This window comes from Echinops telfairi, unplaced genomic scaffold (assembly GCF_000313985.2).
Source record: "Echinops telfairi isolate 266 unplaced genomic scaffold, ASM31398v2 ScPeMD7_5868;HRSCAF=6743_0, whole genome shotgun sequence".
NCBI lineage: Eukaryota > Metazoa > Chordata > Mammalia > Afrosoricida > Tenrecidae > Echinops > Echinops telfairi.
In genome coordinates this window covers 12,699,682-12,708,710 of record NW_022109767.1, presented here as the reverse complement: position 1 = coordinate 12,708,710, position 9,029 = coordinate 12,699,682, and the positions used below count along the sequence as shown (strand labels likewise).

General features: G+C 45.9%; 1 pseudogene; it reads right to left on the bottom strand.

The window, feature by feature from the left end:
* Window positions 1–941: 941 nt before the first annotated feature.
* LOC115871480 lies at window positions 942–1,181 on the bottom strand (annotated as a pseudogene).
* Window positions 1,182–9,029: the final 7,848 nt, after the last annotated feature.

Here is a 9,029-nt window from a genome sequence, read left to right as displayed (position 1 = left end):
CACCTACAGGAACCATGCTAATGGTCTCAAGCCTTTAGAGAGAAATAGCCCATTTTCCTTAACAGCAGGGAGCAGGCCCCTTCCTTGGTGGGACCAGACAGTTGTCTGGCAACTGACTGTCTTTAGGGAGCATGTCTGTAAGCATCTGACCTCCCACCATATGCTGGCAAAAAGCCCCTACTGTTTGGCATGTCTTTGGGAGAGACAAAGCTGGGGAAAAGTCTCTTTATAATCCCACAATTGAAGGCACAAAGTACTCCTCAAATTACACTGTACATTTAGCACTTAGTTCCTTATGTGGAGAGTACCCATCTCAATTCATAAACATGTTTTTGGTCAATTAGATTTCTACTTGAAGTCTTTGTTCCTTGGAATTCAGCTCAAGCTTTCCCTGCCTTTACTTTCTGCTGGGGACCCAGGGGTAGAAAATGAGGCTATAGGATAAGGAAGCTCATAGCATTAGGGAGCTCTAGCAGTTTAGTGGGTTACATACCGTACTGCTAACTGCAAGGAAATCAACTCAATCCACTGCCATGGAGTTGATTCCAACGCATAGTGACCCTGTAGGACAGGACAGAACTGCCCCTGAGGGTTTCTGAGACTGTAACTCTTTACAGGAGCAGAAAGTCACAGCTTTCTTCTGCAAAGTGGCTGGTGGATTTGAACAGCTGACCTTGTGGTTAGCATACCGAAAGGACAAACATCTGTCTAGGAAGAAGTACAGCCAGGAATTCTCACTAGAGGTAATGATGGCGAGACTCCTTCTCCTATAGTGCAAGCAGTCCCTGGAGAAAGAGAATATGCTTGGCAATGTGAAGACCTAAAAGGAAGCCCCTCAGTGAGGGTACAACAGGGGCTCAAACATAAAAATAATTTGAGGATAGCTCAGGACCAGCGGGGTTTCATTCTGTTGTACCTATGGTTACATTGAGTCAGATCCAATGTGACAGCACTTAGCAATAACAAATACTACCACTGCAAGGGCAGTAATGTCGAGCCACCAGGGACACTGCCCAGTAAAGTTCCCCCCCCCCCAGTTTTTTTAAGCTCCTATTCTATCTCCTAATTCCAAAAATCCATTTAATATATTGTCCTCGGATAGAGGACATATCAGATATTAAATTGATAAGAACAGATACTACACTTGATCTTAGCCAACATTTTTATTAGCATAATGATATCATACAGCTGAACAGTTTTATCACATAAAAAAAGAGCTGTTCAATAATCACCACAATCAGTTTGAGAGCATTTCTTCATTCTTGTACTCATATTCGCTCCCAATTTCCCCCCAACCTCCTCTGCTATGGCCTCAAAATCCTAGACAGCATTTCTACCCTCTCCTATAAGATGGCTGAGTCAAAAATTAGAGGTTTTGTTAGTTTGTTTGTTTAAAAAGGAGATGGTTCTGGTTTCTACAGGCAATATATGAGGGTGAGTCAGAAAGAATTATTACAAAATCATTGAAACTTTCCTTAAACAAAACGTAGCAAAATATAAAGCTATTGTTTTACAACATACTCTCCACCTAGGTCTGTATACTTCTGAAGGTGGTATATGTATGGCTGGACCAATACCAGGCCGGCTTCTAGCAGCAAATGACCTTGAATCTCCCCAACCCCTGCGGAGCTGACCAGAGCTGGCTAAGTAACCTGTCAGCAGCTTTGCAAGTTTTTTACTTTCTTTTACTCACGGCCCGTTTTGCTCACGGCCCGTTTTGTTCACAGCCCGCTTGGCTCAGTGCCCACTTTGTTCTCAACCCACCGCTGTGTACCCGGCAGGAATACACCCGGAACCAGGAAGACACCTTACCTTCCAGAAACCCGGACATACCTGTATCTCTCAATCCCTGATAACTTTACCTTATATGGACTCAAGACAGCCCACTCACATGTTCCCTGGCCATATAAGCACCAGCCCTGTAGCCTGGGACGCGACACCCTCGGCCTGGACACTGTGGACCCTGGGACTTCGCACAGGCTGGGTTTTTCTCCCCAATAAAGCCTGTTTGCTCTAATTCGACTGATGTGGTCTCTGACGCCTCTTGACTACCTTACATTGGTGCCGAAACCCAGGATAAGGACCCACTCGGTGGTCAGGGGCCCCCACCAAGGGACTCATCTACAAGTGAACCTCGGCGGTCGAGAATGGCGCGATGTTTTGAACTTGCGTAAGTCCTGCCCTGACACCTCTCATCCCAGCCTACCTGTCCTGTGTTGCGGACACACCAGGGACGGCTTTCTGTTTCCGTTCGGGACCCTGTGACCTGGGAGACGTCTCACTAGCAGGGGACCACTTCCGATTAGAGTTTCCTCTAACACAGGGGACGCCTTGTCTTGGGGGATAACTCTCTGGGGTGTCAAGGCATCATGGGCAATACGAGTCCAAAACTAATCCTAAGACCCCCTTGAGCTGTCTCCTCCAAATTAAAATTTTCCCAAAGCCTCCGGGGAAAAAAAGGCTAGTTTTTCTGTGTACAACCAAGTGGCCTCAAAAACCCTAAGACAATCAGTATAGGTGGCCCTCCGAAAGCACTTTTAATTTTAGCATCCTCACAGACGTGAACAGTTTTTGCCACCGCTCAGGAAAATGGTCGGAGGTTTTCTGAAATCTCTGAGCCCGCCCATCACTATGCGTCCAGTGTTCCACCTCACAGGTCCTTTTAGCTAAATTAACTGAAAAAAGCATGGTGGAGAAATCAAAACTTGAAAATAACCCCGACTCTCCCTACCATATCCTAGCACCATCCTCTGTGCTTACTGAAGAGCCAGACACTCTCTGTCTCCCACCTCGACCAATTCCTAATCCTCCTCCCTTCCAGCCTCTGCCACCCTAAGCACAGCCACTCTCCCTCCCTTCGCCATCATCTTCCCCCTCGGCTGCTGGACAGCTCCAACCCTCCGCTCTGGTCCCGCCCATTTCGCTCCTCCCCGCGTCAGGGCAGACTCTTCCCACCTCCTGCCTCTTAGGGAGGTAGCAGGGGCTAAGGATGTGCTAAGAACCCATGTTCCATTTTCTCTCCAAGACCTGTCCCAAATCGAAAAGCACACTGAAAAGGGTCACGGTTCCGACGGCAGCCGGTAAGCTCTCGCTGGCCCTTGAAATCCGGGGGAAAGGGTTTAAATCTCGTGCCCGACCATACCCAAATCCAAGGTCTCCCAGGTGAACAACCTTTGGCATGTTGAAGCAATCTAGGTAAGGGAAGTCCGCAAGCTGAATCCGGAACTGCAGAATAAGGACTGGCTGTAAAGACTGGGGCACAACGCAGGAAGGACCTGGCTCCCGCCCCAAGGAGGATTCCTTCCCCTCCGCCGCGTCCCCTTGCGGGGATCCCCAACCACCAAAAGGAAAAGAAGCAGCCGCATGTGAGCGGTCAGGGATGGAGAGGACTGCAGGTGCGGGCCAGGCGGGAGTGGCCCGGGTGTGAAATAACAAACAAAAGGCGGAGGCTTTAGCTGCGGCACACGCCCATCCCGCTTAAAACTGGTGAGCACCAGGGAAATCCGACTGTTTAATTAAAACGAAGCATCGCAAAGGCCCGCGGCGGGTGTTGACGCGATGTGATTTCTGCCCAGTACGCTGAAAGTCAAAAAAGCGCGGGTAAACGGCGGAAGTGACTATAACTCCCTTAAAATAATCAACTTTGAAAAACTTAAAGAAGTAACACAGTGGAAGGATAAAAATCCTGCCCTTTTCCTAAACCGCCCCCGGGAGGCTCGGACCCAGTTTATAAAACAGAACCGCCTCCAGGAGGCACTCACCCAGTTTACAAAACTGGACCCCGAAACCCCTGCCGGGGCAGCTGTTTTGGCCTTCCCCTTTATCTCTCAGTTAGATCTAGATATAATAAAAAAATTTTAAAGCAGAGAAGGGACCACAAACCCCATTACAGGATCTGGTAAAAACGGCCTTTATAGTCTTTAACGCCCTGAAGGAAGAGGCTGAATGAGCCCTGGGCAGTCCAGATTACAACAAAAGGTGGCCCTGCAACCCAGGCTCCGGTAGCTGCCCAGAGGCTGGCAGGGGAGGGGCCGAAAGATCCTCGCACAAAATGGGATGCAGCTCTGCCAGGGGCTTGTTTTAAGTGCAGTAAGGATGGACATTGGGCCCGGCAAACCCCTGACCCTCCACCAAGCTGTGGCAGGTGTGCTGCCAGAAAGGGCACTTGAAGTCTGACTGTCCGCTCTCGCAGCCTTCCCCCAGCTGTCCCAACAGCCAGGGTCAGCCTGAGCCTCATCACAGTCCTTCCCGGCTGGTGAGCCTCTGGGGTTTGCTGAAAAAGAATTAAGATGCCTGCACTCCGATACCCCAATAATCCTAGCCGAGCCCAGGGTCACCATCCAGGTAGTGGGTAAGTCCACCTCTGGTTTATTGGACACAGGGGCTATTCCATCCTTCCTTCGTATGCCGGGCGTAGTCTCCCTCCCACGGTCACTGTAATGGGGATTGATGGCTCCTCCTGCATCTTAAACCAATACCCTTTCTCCCATTCATTCCTAATAATCCCCTCATGTCCTGTTCCGTTGCTCGGATGAGACATTTTACAATGCCTTAAGGCCTCCATTTCCCTAATACCCCAGCAGCCTCATGCTGCCCATCTCCTTTTTGCTGCTGTAGCCACCCTGGTGCCAGAAGCTCCTCCCAGAGCAATATTCAACCTCTAAAAAACCTCCACCAATTCCATGGGCACCTCCCCAGTGAGAACTGGACAATTAATTTTATGCACATGCCTAAACAGAAACATCTTAAATATTCATTAACTTTGGTGGATACCTTTCCAGGTGGATTAAAGCACTCCCTACCAGCCGGGAAACAGCAGATATTGCCACTCAAACTCCCCTAAAATCTATAATCCTTAGGTTTACCCTTCCGCACTCTATCCTGTCTGATGATGGCCCAGCCTTCATTTTGCAGGTGTCCCAAAGGTCTTAGCTGCTCTGGAAGTGGATTGGAAGCTACATATTCCTTGCCGCCCCCAGTCGTCAGGCAAGGTTAAGTGCGCCAACGGACTTATAAAGTCCCAGTTAACTAAGCTCTTCTTAGAGGTCCACCTCTCTTGGCCAGATCTCCTTCCTGTTGCCTTAACCCACCTCCGGGCTTCCCACAGGGAGCCCACGGGTCTCAGCCCATTTAAAATTCTATACGGATGTCCATTTGTCCTAAATTAGTCTCTGCCGCAGAATAAGACTCCACTTTCCGCTTACTTACCCACTCTATCTTTGCTCCACAATTTATTCAGGCCTTACGCAGACCAACACCTTCCGGACGTGGAAGACACCTCTTCTGGGCACCCAACCCTTAACCTCTCCCCAGGAGACCAGGTCCTAGTAAAAACTCATGCCGCGCCTGGCCCTGAACTCCAGCCACGGTGGAAAAAAAACATACACCGTAATACTCACCACCCCATCGGAAGTCAAACTGGTGTTGGCTTCTGTAAACACAGAAATGCGGTGACCCAACCACCGATGGCAGTTCATAGTTATCGGAACCTGGGCTGATAATTTGGAAAACCATTTGCAGGTTATATATCCATCGTGCTTACGTACGCACTGGCCTGGCAGATCAAACCTGGCTAATCCAGAAAGCCCAAGGAGAACTTCAAGAACAGGTTACAGGACAGAGGTCCAAGGAAAAACCTTTTTCTTGGCTCACCGTTATCCAAGAAGGGGCAGCCCTTCTTAACAATTTCAACCTGGTTAATCTTTCCTCTTGTTTCCTTTGTGCTGTCCTCCATAGGTTTCCTCTGGCAGCAGTATCTTTATCTCAACTGTTCAACCACACGGAAAAAACAGATGACTTTGCACCAGTAATTAAAGTTCCCCTGTTCCACAATTCACTGCTTAAAAATGGCCGTTTTGCTATTCCAACCGGGACAAGATTGTGAAACCGCAAGTAACCTCACTTTTTCCCTCAATACCCCCCCAGGCAGATTCTTTTGGTGTAATAGCACCCTGACAAAAAACCTTTCCTCTCCTTCCCAATCCCATCTATGTATGCTGGACACCCTGGTTCCCCAGCTAACTATGTACACAGTCCCTGAGGTAAACGCTTCGCAAAATCCTTCCCATGGCACCACGAAACACATACAGGCAGTGTTCCTTCCTGTCATGGTAAATTTAGCAGTAGCCTCTTCTTGGTTGGCTAAGGAATGGGGTAGAAGCCTTATCCCACTCTGAGCTCTTCACAAAGCTGGTCCTCCAAACTGCAAGCGGCAATTTAAAAACACCACATTGTCTTTAAATCTCTTACAGCACCAAATAACATGCCTAGCCCAAGTAGCCTTACAAAAAAAAGCCCTAGACCTCTTAAGGGCCGATAAAGGGGGAACGTGTATATACCTGAATGAGAAGTGTTACTATTATGTTACCAAATCTGGGTTGGCGGAAACCAGTATAAACAAACTTCATAAGTTGGAAAAAGAAAAAAGAAAAAAAAGCTATCTGGCCAGACCCCCGGCGTCCAACAAGGAGGTTGGTGGTCTAATCCATTTATCGGTTGGGTTACTCCCTTATATCCTCTTATAACCATCTGCACTCTGCTACTTCTGGTGCCGTTTGCTGAACTTTCTTCACAACCGAATGCAAGAAATTTCTCGTGATGCTGTTAATCAAATGTTATTACACCCTTACAGTCCTCTCCCACAGGAGCCAAACATTCCCAACCGGTAAGCCCCTCCCATGCCATCCCAGTACCCGCACGAAGCAGCCATTAGAGTTGTCGCCCCTATCACCAAAGAGTTAGGAATGTATGGTCAGATCAATACCAGGCCGGCTTCTAGCAGCAAGTGACCTTGAATCTCCCCCACCCCTGCGGAGCTGACCAGAGCTGGCTAAGTAACCTGTCAGCAGCTTTGCAAGTTTTTTTCTTTCTTTTACTCATAGCCCGTTTTGCTCACGGCTTGGTTGGCTCAGTGCCCGCTTTTTTCTCAACCTGCTGCTCTGTACCCGGCACAGCCCGTATGGCTCAGTGCCCGCTTTGTTCTCAATCCACCGCTGTGTACCCGGCAGGAATACACCTGGAACCAGGAAGACACCTGACATTCCAGAAACCCAGACATACCTGTATCTCCCAATCCCTGACTACTTTACCATATATGGACTCAAGACAGCCCACTCACATGTTCCCTGGCAATATAAGCACCACCCCTGTAGACTGGGGCGTGACTCCCTGAGCCCCAACATTGTGGACCGTGGGACTTCGCACAGGCTGGGTTTTTCTCCCCAATAAAGCCTGTTTGCTCTAATTCGACTTATTTGGTCTCTGGTGCCTCTCGACTACCTTATAGTACATTTATCTGTTTATCCATTTCCTGAAGAATTCTGCAATCTTTGATCTACACCACCTCAAAACAGCTGTCTGGAATTCCTGATGAATTTCCACTGTATTTATTTGATTTGGGGTAACAAAAGAAGTTTGAAAAGGCAAAATCTGGGCTGTAGGGTGAATGGGTTACAGTTCCCAATGAAATTTTCACAGCACGGCCCTTACTACCGCCAAAAAATGAGAAATTGCTCTTTGTTGTAATTGGGGGGGAAATCATTGGTATAACGTCCCTAACCTTCTCAGTTTGAATTTTCTTAAAACTTCATATTATGCCTCCATTATGATCCTGTGTCCTTTGAGAAAGTCCGTCAAGGTTACCCCTTTGGAATCTCAAGCCCACCCACTCTCACAAGCTTGCATAACCTTTGAGCTGGTCTGTCTTTAATTTAACTGCCAGACAAATCCTGCTGGTAATTGGGATTGGGCTTGTTTTTGAAGTCATGGTAATAAGAACAAGACAAGTCTATTACTAAGAGAACTATTTTGTTGCCATCCACATGTTATAGAGACATGTGGAAACATTTTAAAATAAATCAATTTTATCTATGAACTATGAACTAGAACCCTAATAGCAAACCTTGATTTGCATGTATGTGCATGTGTGTGTGTAACACACTGTGTATATGTGCCTGTGCATGTGTAATTTGGTTCTCAATTTCTCTCCCCAGCTTCATTCTCTCCTCCACCTTTAACAAAAAGGCAGTGTGCGTGACACTCTATTGACAGAAACTTTCTTGTCAACTGCTCAAGGGTTGTTAAATCTACACATGAAATTACGGTGGTCAAATACTCACCTGTGGAGAAAAAGCTAGAACAGCACTCCCAAGCTGTGGGTGTGTCCAACATATGATTTACACTGTAATGACTGTTATAAAATATGTCTCGATTTCTTAACAATATTATGAAGAACTGTAGAAGGACAGCTCATGTATTTTGGCTCTCTTTTATTCTGTGAGTATATGCCATTCTTAGCATTGTACCTGGTCATAATACCTCACCAATAACTGCTTGTGTCACTGAATCAAGTTAAACAGATTAAGATATTTTTATGGTATCCCATGAGTTATTAAAAGAAACAAAATGCTCTATAATTTAGTGTGTATCAGGAATTTCTGAGCAAGCCAGATACAATGAACTCTGAAATCCTTTCACTAACGAGATAAACATAAGAGAAATCAAAACAGCAATAGCTTGCTGTTTTTCTGATGCCAGATACCTCTAGTAGTTAAAAGAATATGGCTATTGGTAAAACCAGCCCATGTAATTCAATAATTCTATTGCATAAAATAATCATTTGTTTTGTTTGAAAGAAACAGGTATATAAATACTATCCAAATTAAATATTTTTTCCAAAACAATTTAAAGTTGGAATTGGAGTATTATTGAATAAATTACAGAGGAGAAATATTTTTATTCAAAACATCAGTAAAATAATGTTATCAAATTTTTTCATTACTTTGATCAGAATCTTAAAGTTCATTTTCAGTAGTGAATGATATATTAATGATTTTTGATACTTTATGATGAGTAATATTTTGGTTTGAGAGAAATTATATAACTCCTTAAGCTACCCACTTATAGTTTATTAATGTTAAATCACTAGATAAAATAGCACAAAACACAATTTCATGGGAAACCTTAAAGGGTAAATCAAATGAATTATGTGGAACACAAGAATACATAATTTATAGAACAATTTTTAAAGT